Source organism: Manis javanica, chromosome 9 (genome assembly GCF_040802235.1).
Source record: "Manis javanica isolate MJ-LG chromosome 9, MJ_LKY, whole genome shotgun sequence".
NCBI lineage: Eukaryota > Metazoa > Chordata > Mammalia > Pholidota > Manidae > Manis > Manis javanica.
Window position 1 is genome coordinate 62,503,822 of NC_133164.1, and position 18,721 is coordinate 62,522,542.

Below are 18,721 nucleotides of genomic sequence, written 5' to 3' on the forward strand. Positions count from 1 at the left end.
TGCTTAGCAATACAGGCCCATCTCAATAAAAACAATACAGAAGACACAAATAAAAATGTCATAAATGAAAATGGAGTAGTCACAACTGACACCACAGAAATACAAAGAATTATTAGAGAATTTTATGAAAAATTGTATGTCAATAAATTAAACAACCTAGAAGAAATGGACAAATTCCTAGAAATGTTTAATTTTCCAAGACTGACCAGGAAGAAACAGAAAATCTGAGCAGACCTATTACCAGTAATGAAATCAAATTAGTAATCAAAAAATTCCCAACAAACAGAAGTCCAAGACTAGATGTCTTCACAGCTGAATTCTACAAAACATTTAAAGAAGAGCTAATACGCATATTTCTTAAAGTATTCCAAAAATAATAAGAAGAGGGGATACTCCCAAACTCATTCTATGAGGCTGGCAACATTCTAATATCAAAATCAAAGACACTACATAAAAAGAAAATTATAGACCAATATCGCTGATGAACATAGATGCAAAAATCCTCAACAAATATTAGCAAACTGAATTTAAAAATACATCAAAAGGATCCTCCATCACAACCAAGTGGGATTTATTCCAGGTACACAAGGATGGTACAATATTCATATGGCAATCAATGTAATATACTACCTTAACAAAAAAGAAGGCTAAAAACCATATGATCATCTCAATAGAAGCTGAAAAAGCATTTGACAAAACTCAAAATGATTCATGATAAAAGCTCTCAACAAAATGAATATAGAGGGACCATACCTCAACATAATAAAGGCCATATTCAACAAACCCACAGCTAACATCATACTCAATGGTGAAAAGTTGAAAGCTTTTCATCTAAGATCAGGAACAAGACAATGGTGCCCTCTCACCACTATGTTTTATTCAACATAGTACTGGAAGTCCTAGCCATGGCAATAAGACAAGAAAAAGAGATAAAGGCATCCAAATTGGTAAGGAAGAAGTTAAACTCTTACTATTTGCAGATGCCATGATATTATGTATAGAAAATCTTAAAGACTCCACAAGAAAATTATTAGAACTAACAACTGGATTCAGCAAAGTCACAGGATACAAAATCAATATACAGATATATGTTGCATTCCTATATACTAAAATTAACTAGCAGAAAAAGAAATGAAGAAAATAATTCCATTTACAATTGCATCAAAAAGAATAAAATACCTTGGAATAAACCTAACCAAGGAGGTGAAAGACCTGTACTCTAAAAACTATAAGACACTCATGAGAGAAATTAAAGAAGACACAAATAAATGGAAATCTATCCTGTGCTCATGGATAGGAAGAATTAATATTGTCAAAGTGGCCATCCTGCCCAAAGCAATTTACAGATTCAATGAATTCCTTATAAAAATACCAATGGTACTTTTCAATGAACTATAGCATATAATTGCAAACTATACCACAAAGCTACAGTAATCAAAACAGTATGGTACTGGCTAAAACAATGGAACAGAAGAGAGAGCCCAGAAATAAACCCATGTGTGTATGGTCTCTTAATATATGACAAAGGAGACAATAATATACAATAGGAAAAAGAGAGTCTCTTCAATAAGTGGTATTGGGAAAACTAGACAGCTACATCAAGAGAATGACAGTGGATTACTCCCTAGTACCATACACAAAAGTAAACTCAAAGTGGATTAAAACTTAAATTAAGACATGAAACCATAAAACTGTTAGAAGAAAACAGGCAAAAATATCTTGAACATGAGCATAAGTAATTTTTTTCTGGACACATCTCCCTGGACAAGGAAAATAAAAGCAAAATATAAGCAAATGGGACAACTACATCAAACTAAAAAGCTTCTGTACAGAAAGACACCATTAGCAGAACAAAAAGGCATCCTAGAGTATGGGAAAATATATTCATAAGCATATATCCAATAAGAAGTTAACATCCAAAATATATAAAGAGCTCATATGACTCAACACACACAAAAAAACAAAACAACCCAATTTAAAAATGGGCAGAAGACCTGATAGACATTTTTTCAAAGAGGACACACAGATGGCCAATGGGCACATGCAAAGATGCTCCACATTGCTAATCATTAGGGAAATGCAAATCAAAACCACAATGAGATACTACCTTGCACCTGAGAAAGGGAACCCTGCTACACTGTTAGTGAGAATGTAAATTGATGCAGCCACTATGGAAAGCAGTATGGAAGTTTCTTTAAAAAACTAAAGATAGAAATACCATACAACCCAGTAATCCCCTTGTAGGAATTTACCCAAAGAAAAAAAATCCGATTTGAAAAGATACAGGCACTCCTCTATTTATTGCTGTATTATTTACAATAGCCAAGATGTGGAAGTAACCAAAGTGTTGATCTATAGATGAATGGATACAGAAGATATAGTACATATTACACAATGGAATGTTATTCAGCCATCAAAAAGAAAGAAATCCTGACATTTGTGACAACGTGGATGGACTTAAAGGGTATTACATTAAGTAAAATAAGCCAGATGGAGAAAGACAAATGCCACATGATTTCACTTACATGTAGAATCTAGAAACAAAACAAAACAGTATGAACAGAACAGCAATAGACTCATAGACACTGAGAAGTGACTGGTGGTTACCATGGGGGAGGGGTTGGGGTGGATGGGTGAAACAGGTGAAGGGGATAAAGAGGCTCAAAATCTCAATCATAACATGACTTAATCATGGGGATGAAAGTATAGCCTAGAGAATATAGTCAATAATTCTGTAACTCTTTCTATATTGACAGATAGTGACTACACTAGTTGGGGAGAGCATTTAATACTGTTTATAACTGTCAAACCACTATGTTATATACTTGAAACCAATATAGTATGATATATCAACTATACTTCAATAAAAAAATTTTAAAAAGAAAATCTTTATTCCAGTCTGAGATTCTTTAATGTGTGAAAGCCGACTTAGTCACATATATTTGGTTTATAACTCAGTGCACTTTAAAAATACTCCTGTGGCATGTTAATTTCATGATATTTTGGGTTCTTCCAATCTGAGGAAGATATCTCCAAATGAGGCAACTGATCCCCTAAGAGCCCTTACAGTCATGACTCCCTCTTGCAATACCCACCACTTTTATAATGATTTGTTCTTGCTAACTGTTAACTCCTATGATAGCACCATGTCTGTTGAATCTACTCCTAGAAGCACAGGGCCTCTTCATATTTTGTCTGGCACTTTCAGTGTGCCCTCTAAGCATTTAATAATTGAATTAAATCAATGCATGAATGTTAATTTCTTTTCCTTTTCTTTCATAAAAGGGAATCTGAACCCATCAATGCCATACAAATCTCCATCACAAGAACTACTATCCACATAGACCAAAAAATAAGAGAGCACTCAAAATATTTTATATAAATGTCAGAATGATTCCCTGAAAAAAATTCAATTTTCATATTAGAGTTTGCACTGAAAAAAAACAACATGTAAGTAAGGGGAAAACTGATATTCTAAGCAATTACAGAATTTTGTGAAACTTTCCTGTTTCAGCTAGTTTGATATTATTTAAGGCTTGGTCTAGTCAAAAATGTTTTTCAATGAATTTGTGTTTATTTTAAGATGGTGTTAGCACAAGCTGAACCAAAAAGAGCAAATATAAAATTCAGTCTATTACCACTCTGCATGAAATGTTCACAGAACTCGGTGACCATTCCACAGTAAACAGATATTACACCAAAGCAGGCAAGACGGAGATGGAAACCATATGGGTTTGTAGAAGAATAACACAGTTCATCTCCACAGGTGAGAGGAAGTGCCTCTGGGAGTAAATACTGTATGTCACTTAATTTAAACCAAACACATATTACGAGCTCTGTTTTGATCTTTGTTGGAGGAAAAACAAAGATGTTGGACAAATGGAATAAGTAAGTACCTCTGTTCTCTGAGAGAATGTTTTGGACTACATATTGCTCCATTTTGATGGACCCCTGTGTAAGCACATCTGGAGAGGCAAAGCAGTTTAACATCTGTGCTTGTGAAAATTAGAGTTTTGTCGAAACCGCATCAGTGACCGTGCATGGGCTTCTATTAATAAACCATAAAACTTAGTTTATCTATTATCTTTTACCTAGGTCGAGATATTCTTCACAAAAGCAAATTCCCATGATATCAGGTGAGTACTTCCACGAGTACTGGCTAAATCTGGAAAAGGATAAAAGGCCCAAATATTTTAGCAGTCCAAATTGTAGCATTCCTTCATTATGCTTTAATTCATGAAGTTTAGACTCATGCTACACTTATTCCATATGGACACAGACTCACAACATCTACTCTATAACAACACAGACATAGGGAAAAATGCACGGATATGCTCAGATTTTAAAATACAGATTCCTATGGTAAGAAGGTATCCATTGGTCAATTTTTATATGCCATTTTTATGGCAAGAAGAAGCTAACATGGAGGAGCAAAGGTGAATCAATGTGGAAATGAAAATGGTTGACCATTAGTTCTTGGTTTGGGTTCTGGTAGCCTCAATCAAGACGGAGTTTCTCCATCATCTTGTGCAATGAATGCTCACAATAACAAAATATCCATGCTCTTTTCCTGAAAGAATTATTAATTCATTTAGGATACAAAAATCAGATAACATCTTATCAGTGTATTAGGGTCATACAACTATGATAACAAATAAGCCCCAAATGTGGCTGGACACAGCACTATTTCTCATTCATCTAACAGTCCAATGATGGTTTTCCTGTTCATTTGGGTGGTTTTCCTCCACGTGATGTTTAGGGATCCAGTCGTTCCATCTGTGTGGCCATCCCCTAGGCCCTTGAAAGCCTCTGCTTCCCATCAGGGGAAGGGAAAAGAGAAAGCAAAGAAATGCCTATCTGCTTGAAAGCCACAGCATGAAAGTGACCACAGATCTCCTTTATGTGTGTTTTATTGGAGAGAACAAGTCGTGGCCACTCCTGGATGCCAGAGAAGCTGGACAGATTTCTCCTAGTGACAACTCAACACTACCAAAGGGAGAACACAAGCACTATTTTGGTAAACCATCTATGCTGTGGTGTCTCACGTCAATCAATCCTGGTTCCCTCATTAATTCCTAAGAGATTTAACTTTCAGTGGGGTCAAGTCACCGAAGAGCGTAATCGGACTCTGGGGTTTTTATAATCTGCCATTCCATTCCTCCACCCACAAAATGTCTTGGGGACCAAATTCAATTGGAAACTGGCAATCTGAGTAATGATTCCAAATGTGGTCAAATGTCCAAACATACCTTTACTAATTTCTGCTGGCTGCTCTTCAGACCCCTGGAATAACCTCTAGAGTTAAAGTTACGCATTTTATGTTGCCCGCTACCTGAACTTGGATGCCCTTACCATGAATGCATCCTGCAAATAGAAAAGGGACCATCAGTTATTGGTTCAGGGTAGCTCTAAAGGAAAGGTACTTCTTTCACTTGTTTCCACATAAGAGTGACTCAAGCCCTAATGTCATTTGGCCCAATTAAATACATAAATGGCAAGGGGCCAAGTTAATTACAGCTCTAGGGACTGGACTAGGCCAGGCTAGAAACAGAATAACAGGAAGAATGACCAAGCTTACACTTCACTTTGAGCCCAAAGCCTTTGCCTTCCCTTGCCCTTAAGGGAAATATTCTGATCTGGATGTAAGTTGGAAGCATCCTGAAGAGCTATGGCTCTTGATCCTTATTATGGAAAGATTGGATGAATATTAACCAAACCTGGAAAGAAGTCCAGCTGAAACAAAGCTTATTATCACATACTGAGAGGCGAACTCAAAACTGTTCGTCATTCAAAGTCTTTATGTCCCAAAAGAAAGGTCACAAATAGAGAGTTCCTGAGCGAGCCACTCTCCTAGGAAAATCTCCAAAGAAAAGTGCGATGATGTATAAGAGATATTTGCATTTAAGCAAACAGTGATCCTTTCCGTCTGTTTTGACGCTCTTGGAGAGCCTCTAGGACGTCCTGCCCCTCACCCTTCTGCTAATTAGGCTATTCCATGCATCCAGGGCTCTGCCCTGGAGGAGTGTCAACAAAGCAGTTTGTGCGCCCAGATGTGGACACTTCCTTAAAGGAGAAGTACAACAGGGAAAAAAGATTAATCTGCAATGCGCTGAAGTCAGACTCTGTAATCCAGCGATGTGTTAAATGAAAAGGAAAAGATGCTGTTGAATTTTATCTCCAAGTGGTGTCATTATTTCCAACTTACTCCTTCAGGCAAACCAGATAGTTTGTTTTCCTGAAGCCCTTTTCCCGGTGTTGCACATGCCCTCTTCTTGCTAGAACCCGGAGAGCAATGAGAGCAGCTGGGAAAACATTCCAGCCCGGGACAGGGAGAGGAAGGCTGGCGATCCGTGATTGCATTACCGAGGAGCGCAGGTCAGGCAGGGCGCGGGCTCCGTCCGCATCCGGGAAAGGGGAGCCAGGCCTGGGGGGGTGGGGGGGACCTTCCTTGTGGTTCTGTGAGACACAGGGGCTTACAGCTCAGGGGGTTTTCACAGAAATGCAGAAAGTAAAATTCTTAATGCTATGTCTAGCGTAGGTAGGATGTGATATTTCCTTCCACTTGTTAAATTGGGATTTTTGGTTTATGTGCTTTGGATTTAGCTCCTGGGTGCTCTCTGCTTAGTTTAAAAGGGTTTCCATCTCCACATTGTCATACATGGAAAAAATATACCGAGGCAGTGCACTGTACATCGTGACTTTTATTTTGCTGTCAGGCTGCAAGTTACAATATACGGGTGTGCATTAAAGACTCAGGGGCTTTACAAAGGAAGGGATCCCTTCATACGCTGTGCAAAGAGAGCTACAGCCCTAGAGGGAAGAGCTGGGAACAACCACAGCCTGGCCCCGTACATCACATTTCCCAGGTTTCAGCAACAGCTCCAATTGCCTGTCACTACATACCTTTCAATAAAAGCCATTTATTAAAAACACAGCTAAAAAAGGTTTTTGCCAGATGGCAGGGATTGATTTGGGATTCATTCAGAAAGCACCCTCATCTTATTGATGTATTAGTTGCCCATAAACTCTGAGTAGCTCTGTGTTCTTTTCTAGAAACAGTGATAGACTCCTGGGGTCCATCCTCCACCATGGCCCTGGCACCCCATAAGCCAACAGAAGGGCTGTGGGGCTGCTGCCCCAGACAGGCTGCTGTCTGACCCGGCTCTTACCCCAGTGCTTGTCTTGCACTCCCCACCCAGCGGACACCTTCACATCAACAGGGCATAAACACCCACAAACACCATGCGAGCTGGAAACTCCTCATTCACCACCAAGAACTTTTGGTCTTCTTTCCCCACAAGTAGTAAAAGCTAATGCTTCTGGGGGCGGAAGGGCGCCTCTGAGATTGCTCGACCTGGGAGTCTCTTCTGAGATGCTACAAATGGGGGACCATATGCACAAAGCAGGCCCTTGCCTGCCATGTGGAGACACACTGAGGTTACAATAAGGGGAGCTAAGCGAGATCAGTCCCATCGGAGGTTAAACAAAGAACTAGCCATCCATCAGTCATGGCGAGTCAGAAGGCCAGCTTAGAAGTAAGTATGCATCTCGGCCAGCAGGTACCAGTTACGGGTAGAGGGAGAGAGACAGAAAGACAGAGAGAGAGACAGAGAGACAGAGAGACAGAGAGACAGAGAGCCCCAAAGCAGAATGGAATAGTGGCAACAGGAGGAAAATGAGGTTTTAAAAAAATCTTTATTTCTACTGAAAAAGAGCCTTGAATGTATTTTATACACTGTTTCCTTGCCTTTTGGATTCAAACGTACCCAAAAGAAAGCAAGGCCCAGAGAAGAGCTGAGAGTAGTTTTTTGATACCACCAGGCTGCTTGAAACTCCCATTTTCTTTGTGGTGATTGGATTGTTTGGTCACGCCTCCTAATAAGTGAAATGTTACACTGGAGTATTTGTTTAAACCTCACAGCTTCAGATACAGTAAGTTGCTGAATGATGTTTGCTAATGGCACACATTCGATAATTCCTATAATGTGAAATCTCAGCCAGATTTAATGTTTAATTTCCCTGGGATTCACTCTGAAATTATTACAGACATTATGTATTCTGCTCCCTGGACTTGGAATTAATTTTAAAATAGAGCAAAAGTGCATCCATTTGGGTGTCCTGTGGGAGTTCAGATCAGTAACATTCCATTTATCCTGAAGTTTCTGAAGTTTAAAATACCTTTTCACTGTATTGCGTTTGATCTGGGCTCAGAAGCTACATGGCACAGTCACCTGGCACCACATTTTTGTTTTTGTTTTTGATCTTGGATGTGCTGCTGTGCGATGAGTTCATACTCTGGAAAAGCTGTATTGATCTTCCAAGGCTTCATCTGCCTAAGTAGAGGGTACCTCGTGTGATTATCATGATACAAATTTATTGCCATTATGCAATGATCTGGCAAGAAAAATCATTAAACAGCTACATCTTCTTTCTATGAATACCTGCCATAGAAACAGGACTCACGACATGCATCGCTTTGATTAATCAATCAACACATTGACTACGCTTCTAATACCTGGCCGAAGTAGAAAGCTCAGTGCTGGAAAATCTCCAAACATTATAGAGTAACACAACCAGATCTACGTTAGGTTATGATCCAAAAATTCCCAGACAATAAATCTTTAATTTGCTACCCTGCCAGCTCTCTCCAAATTTGCATTAAAAGACTATTTTCCATGCAAAACTTTGAAAGGCTTCACCTCTTGAAACAGTTTTAAAAGTTTCACCTTTAGCTGAGGGATGCTTCCTACAGTCCAAACAGAAACCAAATGAAGAAAAAAAAAAGGCATCAAGGAATTAATGTGCAAGTTTTACCCCAAAATGAATGACAGCTGTTTGGGAGTTCAATCTCACTGATGTCTCATTAGGTTCAAAACATCCCGAGTCTTGCAATTATCTCATAGATTTCATAAAACCTTGCAAATAAAAACACCACCTCCCCAATCTGGTCTCAGCCACTGAACTCACACCTGTAGGGCCTGTAACCCCGGCAAAGGGAGGGAGGTGAGGGTGGTTCTTCCCAGAACCTGTCATTTGTATCAGACTTTATTTTGCCGTCTCTCCCTGCCCACCACAGGGAGGAGGGCTGGTTAGAGGTGGTGTCTCTGGCTTTAGTTTGCAGTGAGTAGATCCACAGATTAAGTGTTGGAAGTAGTGGAGCACAGGCTTTGGAAATCTGCAGCTGCTTTGTACCCAGAAATCTTAAAACGATGGCAAGATTTTAAAGCCTGAAGACACTTAGAGATCACCCAGAGTTCTAATCTTCGTATCTCCCAGCTAAGACAACTGAGACCTACAGGAGGAGGTGATGGGCTCGCCGCCGGAGAGCCAGGCGGGCGGATGTGAGGGAGCAGCCTGTGGCCACGGCAGAAACTGCTCTGCTATCATCATCTCATATATATCTGCTCATATATCATATAAAAGATACTCACTCCCAGATGATTCTTATTTCTCTACTGTCGCCTCTAGACTGAGTTCTCAGAAGGCCAGAACAGCATTTTTCTTGTCTCTGTATCCTCAGTGCATAGTTCAGGACTGAAAACATAGGAGATTTGCAGTAAAGATTTTTTTTTCTCTCTTTTTTCCTTTCCAAACAAAAATAGCTTTGTCTTCTTCTTACTGTATACATGCCTTATTACCATGCATTATCATAGTGAAGAAGAAGAAGAAGAAGAGAGAAGGGGAGGGGAGGCGGAGGTGGGGGAGGGTTTCAAGAAAAAAATCAAAACTGCTACAGGCTCCCAGCCATATATGCCCACTGGCAGCATTCAGGTGAAACCTTCCAGAGGACTGGCTGTGCCTATCTGTAATACCTACTCACCTTGCATTTAAAAGGAATTAGCTCTTGTTTAGTCTCCTACTTTTCCCCTGAACAGTATGGTAGGCAGACTTGCAAAGTCAGGGAGTACAGGTTTACATCAGTAATTTGCCTCTGTATAAGGTTTTCGTAAATGGATATACCAGAATGGATTTGATTTAAACTCTTCTTCAGAGTGTTCAGTCATTTCCTTTTCTTCATTACCATAAATGATATTGAAGTAAATACCCTCATGCATGCAATTGTGAATTTTTAAAATTTTGGTACATATTGTAAAATTGTCTTCCAGAAATGTACCAATTTTTACCTGTCACAAACTTATTAAAGTGTGCATTTCTTCACACCTTTACACTGGGAATATTCATCATTAAGTGTTCCAATTTTGGCAAAAAAAAATTTGTTTCAATTTCTAGTTTGGGGCTTATTGATGAGGTTTTTGCATTTGCAAGTATCTCACTAAGCATTGTGCTATGTCCTAGGACCATGTAAGTATATAAAATAGATGTGTTCTTTCTTCTTTCTTTGTTGCTGAGGTGCTCTTACAACTACAAAACATGAAAAAATGGTCACAATAAAAACAGTCATTTTTATAATCACGACTTTAAAAAAACAGATGTGATGCCTGTCCTTGTACAGTTTACTGAATCTAACAAAAATCCAGATGAGGACAAGTGAAAAATAAGTAAATATCAACAGCAAGACAGCGTGTGGAGGGAGGAACATGGCGTTATGACTGTAGCGTCAGGCTTGCAGATACTATGCATCAGGTGAGTTGCAGCTGAGGAAATGACAGGGACACCAACACCCAACAGGTAAGCAGGAGCCAGCCAGGGAAGGGCGAGGCTAAGGACCTTCAGTGGACGGGAACAGCAGGTGGAATGTCCTTGAAGAATGAAGAGCAGCAGATGGTGTGCCTGGGAAACGACCCAAGGCTGATGTGGCTGGAAAAGGGTAAAAAAGAAACAGAAAGGGGGCAGGGAGCCAGGAGCATTGGAGAACTTTGAATGTGGGGCCAGTGCAGTAAGAAGCCACGTTAGGATCCAAGACAGGAGACTAACGTGACCTGATTTATGTGTTTAGATAGTCTCGTGGGAAATGGGCGGGAGGGGCTGTGGGGAGCAGCGGAGGGAGCCACTCAGCGACTGCTGCCCTAGGGCAGGTAGGGGCCCAGGACAGCCTCCGAGAACTGGGGAGGTCAGACAGGCCAGAGGTGTATTTGAGGCTGGAACTACTGCTGACTGAAGATGGGTAGGAAGTGGAGTTTAAATAGGCAAAGGATGACCTGTATTTCTGATCTGAGCAGCTGAATAAATGATGGTACCACTTGCCAAGATGGGGAAATTTAAAGGGAAATGAGTTTGGTGGTAAATCAAGAATTCCATATTAGCGTTATTTATAACAATAAAAGTCAGAAACTAAATATAGATCAATTAAGATGGTTAAGTAAATAATGGTGTAAACATATATTATATCCCCCACAAAAAAATCATGATTTTGTAGAACAGCTATTATGTGGGAAAATGTTCATGGTCTGGTCAGTAAAAATAACACATTGCTGTGTATGCAGGATCGTCCATACAAATACAGGTTTAAATACAGACAGATCAGAGATAGAGAAAAAGAGAGTGGAATGAAGTACACTGAAATATTAGTAATGGGTATATCTTGATGGTGAAATTACAAGTAATTTTTATTACTTTCCTTATGCCTTACTTCATTTTCCAAATTTCCTCTTAAAAACCTGTTACTACTATCGTCACCAAAAAGTCATGTAACACAATCAGCTTACCAGCAGCAAACCACAGGGTAAATTTGGGTTGACCCATAGTTAAACATACATTCCAGTGGAAACAGAGAAAGCACGTCATTGTGCTGTCATGTCTCAGGTGAAGGCCTTGACAATTGTCTCTGCTCTTTTACTTACAGTCACATGTGCTGGTAAATGAAATATGTGTATGTTTCCAGGCTAAGTAATGGAAGACTTGGGACTAGAATCCTAGTCTCCTGATCACAGTCCAGAGCTTTTCCCCCTGGCCCTGAGCCCATCTCAGCCACACACCCACCTGATCCCTTCATGGACTTGAGACCAGCTGAGAATCCTGAGAACCGCTCTGGGCCAACTGTGCTCAGAGGCCAAGCAGGAGACCACCATGGTGATATGATTTCAGGGGCACCTGATATTTCCATCCATTTTCTGCCCCTCTTCCATCTGCTCAGGTAACACCTGGGATTCCCTTAACAAGGGCCAGTTCCTTTGATTCCACAATTAGAAAAAAGGCTTAAAAAGTGTATATTCCCAGGAAAGATAATCCCATGGTTTAAGTTCACCTTTGGTGTCAGCTCTTTATTAAATACTTTTCTAAGAAAAGGTTTTGAAAGGACCACCTGCCTCCAAGTTAGGGATTTTCAGAACCAGGGAATAGAGGGCACAAGACCTGGAGAGCCGGTAAGGGCACAAATACCTCATGTTTCCATATCCCAGCCCCGCGCCTCACTGTTCACGTGCACCGCATTCAGCCCTCGCCAGCAAAGCAGCACTGTTATTGACAAGTGACATCTATTAATTCAGCAAATACTTATTGAGCATGTGCTCTATGGGCTTGGCAGTCCTCTAGTTCCTGGAAACATGGCAAAAATGGAAATAGGTGAAATCCCTCACCTCGTGGAGCTAACTCAGGGTACTTGAGGGAGACAGACAATCATATTTATCAAAGTATAGTAAAGCAGCTAGTGACAGGTGCTAAGAGGAAAAGCAAAGCAGAGCAAGGGGATAGTTAGTAAGAGGCAATACAATCATACCACCATTGAACAACCACCAAGTGCCCGAGCTGGGACCAAACTTGGGGCTGCCAGTCCCGTAAGCCCTTCCACAGGGCCCTGCTAATTCCCTGGCTGCATATCCCACCTGACATTCTTCCTTGTGTCACTCTGCCAACAACCCGGAAATACCCTAATGCTAAGCCTTTAGTACACAACCGTCAGCCTACTGGGGGTCAAGTATTATTCATTGACTGGTAATTGTTCAGCAGGATGGATTTTTGCTTGTGTCGCGACCCTTCAGGGACCGAAGCAACACGCCCAAGGTCTTGATTCTTCTCTAGGCTTTATTGTCTAATCTCTCGTGGCGGTTACAGCAGTTGTCGGGAAGCTCCTCTCCCTCCCGGCGGGCTCCCTTATATTCAGTCACCCAACCAATCCGGGACAGTATCATGCGTGACCTTTAAGCGGATAGGTGTCACATGCCACTCTAAGGGGCAGCACGAGCTGTGCATGGGTACGGAAGTCTGCTGGGCCAATCCCCAACAGGGGAGAGGGGAAAGAGTGGTGAGCAGGTAGCAGGCGCCATCTTTAGGGCGTTGTTCAGCTAGAGTGGGGCTCAGCCTCGGCCGTAGGCCGGGCCCCCACATCTCCCCCTTTATTGTTTTATAACCAAAGGTCTGTCGGGATCATGCCTGTCTTAGGTCGTCCGGAGTCTGCGGCATTCTTACCCGTCCTCAGGCAACAGACAGCTTAGGTCTGCGCCCTGTCTTAGGTTGATATGCGCAGCTCCTGATCTTACCCGTCCTTGACTACTGATCCAGCATATTAAGCCATACTCTAGGGGAGATGCCTTCCTCTAGCACTGCCATGGCCTGCAACAGGACCTTCCGTTCTCCCCGTTGCTGTTTTTGTATGGAACAGACTTTCCTCCCAACCAGGAGGAGGCCCACAATTAGCAATATTCCTATGATACCTACACCTGACCAGGCTTTGGTGGCGTTTAACACAAGCTTCAGCTATTTGAGCTACGGAGCAAAATTTCTAACCATAGCTGAGTGGTGAGCTCGTCAAGCTCACTGGACCAATTTGTGGTTAACATCTTGCCTAACTGTCTGGACAAGTTGGCAGCTTTAGAATAATTATGAAAAGGAATACCAGTAATACACCCTCATATACACAGCCCACAGACAAAACCTCCCCCAAGAGGTCCAATTGTTCTTGAAGAAGGTTCAGTGGCCTGGGACAGACCATTCAGCGTCTCTGCCGTAGGAATGGTGATAGTCAGTGTGGCGGTGGCTGCAGCTGCAGCTCGGCTCCGCCATCGCCTGCTGTAGGATCCACAGCAGGAGCAGAAGCAGTGCGATCATCTTGTACCTCTGCTCCGGGGTTTTCCACTCTGCGTATCAGACGTTCAGGCACCCAAACGGGGTTCTGCTGGTCCTGTGGAAAAACACAAACTGAGCCTCGGGTCCAGATTATCACTGGGTCCGGGCCTTTCCATGTTCCTTCCAACACATCCTTCCACAAAACTTTAGGCATGTGTTTTGGATTGGATTGTTGGCCGTGCCGCTCTGCTGCACTGCGGCCATTTTTGTCCAGTGTTAAAAAGTTTTCTCCTATTCCCCCTTTTTGTTTATATAAGGCATTCTTGAGGGTGAGGTGGGTGCGTTCCACCATACCCTGACCCTGAGGGTTGTCTCTAGCTCCCTGCTGCTCTCATGACACAAAAGGATGTCATCCATATAATGATAGATGATTATCAGGGGAAACTGTTTCCTGACAGTTTGTAAGGCCTTCTTTACATACACATGGTGGGGCTATTAGCCATGCCCTGTGACAATAAACCTTTGACAGTCTCTGGGGTGAAGCGGGATGGAGAAGAAACAGTCTTTGATAATCTCCACTTGCCAGACTTTTTCCTAATTACAAAAATAGGTGTGTTCCATGGCGAGGTAGAGGGCTGGAGGTGACCAGCTGCTATCTGTTCTTGTACTAAAGTGTGGGCTGCTTCCTTCTTTTCTTTGGTGAGGGGCCACTGAGGTACCCACACGGGCCTTTTTGACTGCCATGTTATTTCTATAGGCTGTTTTCCCTCAGTGGCCCTGAAGAAAAACCCAATCCTGGTCCTCCAGGCCCTTTGGGCGGTCTCCCTGCTAAAAGGATTGGTCGTTCTTTCCCTTGGAGATCCTTCCCTAGTCCTCTAGTGCCCGCGTACCCCTGTTTTTTCATTATGGCATTAGACTGCTCACGGTAAAGAGTCTCTGTGGTTAGTTTAACTCTGCTATTAAACCTGTTCTCTAGCTCGTCCCCCGAAAGTTCCCCGTCTTCATTCTCATCAGATGGCAGTCCCTGTTCAGATCCCCTTTATGATGCCTTTGCGAAGGCACGCTCTTCTCGTACTTCCTCTAATATTTCCTCCCCCTCTTGGATGGCCTCTCGGCAGCTTGGCTTCTGTCCCTTCAGGCAATTTTTTACCAGACCCCAAATAGGGATTGTCTCTGGTGGAAGGGGCTCCCTCTTGTCTGCCCGGCGTAGGTCATCCCCCAGCCTGTCCCATAAAGGGCTGGTGATTTTTCCTTCATCTAAGAACCATGGGGCATGATTCTCTATAGTGTTCAGGAATGCCCTGGCAGTCTTCGTTTTCAAAGGGGTTCCATTAGCTCTAAGGAGTGCTTTCAGAGGTTCCTCGGCCCTAACCCTAGAGGCCTCCATCCCCATCCTCTCTCTAAAGGGGCAAGTATCCTAGTTATGATTTAGAGGGACTACGTCGCTAATTCCACGAACCTTTTGATTTCGTTGCCACTCTGCGAACCTTTTGATTTCGTCGCCACTCTGCGAACCTTTTGATTTCGTCGCCACTCTGTGAACCTTCACTGGCGCCTCCTCATTCCATATATTATAATAAACAATGTCACAAACACTAACAGGACACACACACTACACCTAAACACCCACCGCAACTGCCTGCTGTCTGCCCTGCCACGTATACTTTCAGTTTGCTCGCCGATCCACTCACCCTCCTCAGTTCCCTCTCCCGGTCTGGCCCGCCGACCGAACGGCGTCCAGCGACGTTCCTGAAGAGTTACAAGCTCTACTTCATCGGCAGGCACCAGGGTCAGCGGATCAGGTCGCGACGAGGTTTAACGATTCCCGGGGTTTGGCACGGGACCCTTCAGGGGCCGAGGCAACATGCCCAAGGTCTTGATTCTTCTCTAGGCTTTATTGTCTAATCTCTCGTGGCAGTTACAGCAGTTGTCAGGAAGCTCCTCTCCCTCCCGGCGGGCTCCCTTATATTCAGTCACCCAACCAATCCGGGACAGTATCATGCGTGACCTTTAAGCGGATAGGTGTCACATGCCACTCTAAGGGGCAGCACGAGCTGTGCATGGGTACGGAAGTCTGCTGGGCCAATCCCCAATAGGGGAGAGGGGAAAGAGTGGTGAGCAGGTAGCAGGCGCCATCTTTAGGGCGTTGTTCAGCTAGAGTGGGGCTCAGCCTCGGCCGTAGGCCAGGCCCCCACAGCTTGTGCACGAATTCAAAGCTCCTTCAAAGGTGGTGACTTTCAAAAACAAAGGTCTCAGCCCATAAATGAAATGGAATAACTATGCCCTGAAATTTTTGGAGCCTGACACCGCTAAGTAGAGGCAATGTCAATTTCCATTTCTTTAAAAAGGAAAACAAAAATGTGAATGCAGTGTAAAGCTCAGTCTTATGAAGCTTTTTTTCTTGTCTTTTTTTTTTTAAGTTTTCTGTTAAAATACTTTTTCCCTGTGCTAAGGGGGAAACATTTTCTAGTGTAAAGACTGGGGGTAAAAACGAAGCAAAGGTTGGTATTTTGTTTAATGCATCTTGACATGTCTTTAAAAATCCATCTTCAAAACAGCTCACCTCCTAAATGTAAGGCATTCAAAATACATAGTTTAAACCCACCAGTGGCATAATAGCATGGAAAGTTCAGCCCACCTGGAGTTTCCAGTGCCTTTGTAGACAAACATGGACCAATCATCGGCTGGGTTGAAAGAATATAAGCCTCTACTGTATCTTAGCAAAGAGAAGAGCAGGGACGAAATGAAAGAATATTAATTTTCATGAAGAGAAAAATCAAACTTGTCCAAGAACTTTATTGGCAGAAGTGAAATTAGTTTTTCTATAGCAAATAGTTAGTAGAGTTGAGGGATTAGTCCATTGCCCGAGAAGGAACATAAACCCACTGGCGTCCAGAGACATCCTTGTTCTCAATAATGCAGTTAACTCTCAAAAACAAATAAGATTTGCCTCTGCGCTTTCACTTTTTGAAAAAAGAACACCTAAGACTAGATTATCTAAAACTCTCCCTTGCTAAAAATCAAATTATTAAAGCAAGTTTCCTAAATTCATAAAGCTCAAGCTGATTGTTAATGTTTTTTTGAATGCAAAATGCCAGCCTGAGCTAAGCGTTCCTCAATCCAAACAAAATTCATTGTAGAAATACCAGGCACAGGACTTTGACAGACAACATCAGAACTGAGCTATTTCCTACTGTGGTGCAGGGATCCAGCACATGTAGGCTACTTTTGTAGAAGAGCAAAATAGGATTATTGTTATTATCTGGAAACTCTCATGATTAAGCTAGTAGAAATTCCACAGCAGAATCCCATGGCTTTCAATGACCTTGTTAATATTCCTGCAAAATACTTCGTCTTGGCTTTTGGTGAGTTGGAGAACAGTGGTGGCCTGACATAAAACAGTTTCAATAAAGTGGGTGGGGCAATGAATGTGAAACCTTGGTTGCCAAATTTCTGGTTAAGAGAGTCTGTGAATTTACCTGTACCAGAGCCTCAACCAAAACTCTAGCCAATTAGAAAGAGCAATCACTAGAGTCATAATTAGAGAATCATAAAATTCTGAGCTTGTTCTGAACTTTGAGTAACTTACATCAGAAAATCCAAAATCTCTGTATTTATTCTTTGTATTACAGCTCATCCAAGTAGGTGACTTGCTCGGTACTCAGGACAACAGTGGACACAAAGGACCCACCATGACACAGAGCTGGGTCAGTCAAAGGGGAGCATCTGGCCAGAGCTCTGTTTTGCTAAGGGTTTTGCCAGATCCCTGGTGAGGAAGATTGGTGTTGACCCCACAGTCACTTTATCATGATTGTCATTTGTAATCTATGCACTTAATTTTAAATTAATTGTTTGGAAAACTATAAATTGTGTACTGCAGAGAATGAGTTCTGCCAGTCTCTGCAATCCCTTCTGCTCTGTTTCAGAGTTAGAGAATTCCTTCAACTACTGTTAAAAGATCAACCTGGGACCCCATGTGCTACCAGGTTAGCAGGGATCTTGTAAGATGCCCTGACATCTGTTTATTCCTGCCTCAGTGAGCTACCCAGACGGGTATGGTGTGAAGGTCATGTATGTGAAAAGATTTTGTCAACTGTAATGCTTACATATTCTGGACATTGTTCTTATTCCTGCTTTACTATCTCCCCAATTCCAAGCATCACCCAACTTCCAGCAAGAGCTGTCCCATATCAAGGGACCTTACAAGCCCATCAACCAGTTTCACCTTCCTGTAAATCAACACCAACCACAATATTGTTTATATCAGTATCCACTGAATAGAGCCCTCTGAGTAATATACCCTGGGGCCATAAGTGATAACGTGCCCACCTACAGCAATACTCATTCACCTTGAAAAATGCGTACACACAGACACTCAAAAATGCATACCTTTTTTTCAAAAAGAAAACCCTAATAACTTGAAAGCAGGTATTCAACATCTGGTGCTTCAAAAAAAAAGATCTTTTCTTCTACCTGGTCTCCTGCTTCAGCTGCCTCCAACGTTTGTTTACTTGTTTGACTGTGGTCTCACCTAGCAAAGTTGTCCTGATAAACACAGCTAAAAGCGCTGGGCAGAAGTAATGAGTGTGGGAACTTCCTGTCTCATGAGGAACTGCCTCTGTTCCTTTCTTGGGGCTTGAAATGATAGAACAGGCCCCGAAACTGCAGAGAATAGATCACTATGAATCAGCATATTACTTCTGTCGGTATCTGGCACTGTGATCCACCAGCTGCCCGTAGAGGGCTGGGAAAAAGTTTCTTCCAAGAGTTTCATTCTGTGTGGCCTTCAGAATAAATGAAGTGCAATGCAGAATAAGTA